The following is a 2409-nucleotide window of genomic DNA, read 5'->3' on the forward strand; positions in this document are numbered from 1 at the left end:
TAATGAGTCGAGTTAACTCTGTCATTGTACATAGCTACATAATTTTTTTCTTGTGCTGAGGACTTTTAAGATTTTCTCTCTTCATAATTTTCGAACATGCAATACAGAATTATTAGCTATCATCACCATGCTATACATTACATCCCCAGGACTTATTTATTTTATAACTGGAGCCTTGTATCTTTGGACTTTCTTCACCAATTTTGCCCCCTCTCCACCCCCTACCTCTGGCAACCACACATCTGTTCTCTGTATCTATGAGGGTTTTTTTTTTTTTTTATGATTCCATATATAAGAGAGATCATATGGTATTATTTACTTTTTTCCATCTGACTTATTTCATTTAGCATAATACCCTCACAGTCCATCTATGTTGTCATAAATGGCAAGATTGTATTCTTTTTTAAGGTTCAATGATTTCATCATTTTTTATGGTTCAATAATATTCCATATACATACACACACACACACACTTTTTTAAATCCATTCATTTGCCTATGAACAGGTAGGTTTCTTTCCCATATTTTGGCTATTGTGAGTAATGCTGCAATGAATATGGACATGCAGATATCTTTTCAAGTTAGTGTTTTCGTTTTCTTTGGATAAACAGAAGTGGAATTGCTGGGTGGTATGGTATTTCTTTTTTTAACTTTTTGAGAAACCTCCATACTGTTTTCCATAGTGGCTGCACCAATTTCCATTCCCACCAACAGTGCAAGAGGGTTGCCTTTTCTCCACAGCCTCGCCAACACTTGTTATTTCTTGTCTTCTTGATAATAGCCATTCTAACAGGTGTGAGGTGATATCTCATTGTGCTTTGGATTTACATTTCCCTGATGATGAGCAATGCTGAGCATTTTTCATGAACCTATTTGTCATTCATTGTGACTTTTTTGGAAAATATATTCAGATTCTCTATCCATTTTTAATTAAATTGTTTGTTTTGCTATTAAGTTATATGAATTCTTTATATATTTTGGCTATTAACCCCTTATCAGATATATAATTTGCAAATATTTTCTCCCATTCATTATCTTGCCTTTCATTTTGTTAATGGTTTCCTTTGCTGCACAGAAGCTTTTTTTTTTTTTAAGATTTTATTTATTTACTCATAAGAGACTATATATATATAGAGGGAGAGGCAGAGACACAGGCAAAGGGAGGAGCAGGGTCCATGCAGGGAGCCCGACGTGGGACTCAATCCCCAGTATCCAGGATCACACCCTGGGCTGAAGGCAGCACTGAGCCATCCGGGCTGCCCTGCGCAGAAGCGTTTTAGTTTGATATTGTCCCTGTTGTTCATGTGTGCTTTTTTTGTCTTTGCTTCTGGTGTCAAATCCAAAAAAATCATCACCAAGACCAAGGTCAAAGAGTTTAATGCCAATGTATTCTACTAGGAGTTTTATGGTTTCAGGTCACACGTTCAAGTCTTTAATCCATTTTAGGTTAATTTTTTTAGAGATTTATTTATTTATTTGAGAGAGAGAGGACACGCACATGCACACGCCCACAAGTGGGAGGAGAGGCAGAGGGAGAGAATCTTCAAGCAGACTCCCCGCTGAGCTGGGAGCCTGACGTAGGGCTTGATCTCAGAACCCATAAGATCATGCATGACATGAGCAGAAAGTTTTCATGTATAGAGTAAGAAAGTGGTCCAGTTTCACTCTTTTGCATGTGGTTGTCCAGTTTTCCCAACACCATCTATTGAAGAGGTTATGCTTTCCCCAGTATATATTCTTGGATTTTTTGTCATAAATTAATTGACTGTTTTTGCATGGGTTTATTTCTGGGCTCTCTGTTATAGTCCATTGATCTATGTGTCTGTTTTTATGCCAACACCATACTGTTTTGATTAGTATAGCTTTCTTATATAGTTAGAAATCAGGAGTATGATGACTCCAGCTTTGTTCTTCTTTTCTAAGATTGCTTTGGCTATTCGGGATCTTCTGTGGTTCTGTACACAAAATTATTTTTTTCTATTGAATTATTTTTTCTATTTCCACCAAAAATGCTATTGGAATTTTTGTTTGTTCTACTTCTACCAAAAATGTTATCAGAATTTTGACAGAGATTGCATTGAATCTGTAGATTTCTTTGGGTAGTACAGACATTTTAACAACATTTTTTCTTCTGATCCATCAGCATGGAATATATCTCTCCATTTCTTTGTGTCTTCTTCAATGTCTTTCATCAATGTATTATATTTCAGTGTACAAGTTTTTCACCTCCTTGGTTAAATTTATTCCTAGGTATTTTATTCTTTTTGAGTGCAATTATAAATAGGATTATTTTCTTAACTTCTCTTTCTCTTTATTTGTTATTAGTGTAGCCAACATCATCTTCATCATTTTCTTGATCATTGAGTCCTCTGGTTCCTATGGGAATCTAATATTCAATCATCTCAACTCC

This window comes from Canis lupus, chromosome 26 (assembly GCF_011100685.1).
Source record: "Canis lupus familiaris isolate Mischka breed German Shepherd chromosome 26, alternate assembly UU_Cfam_GSD_1.0, whole genome shotgun sequence".
In the NCBI taxonomy this organism is placed as follows: domain Eukaryota; kingdom Metazoa; phylum Chordata; class Mammalia; order Carnivora; family Canidae; genus Canis; species Canis lupus.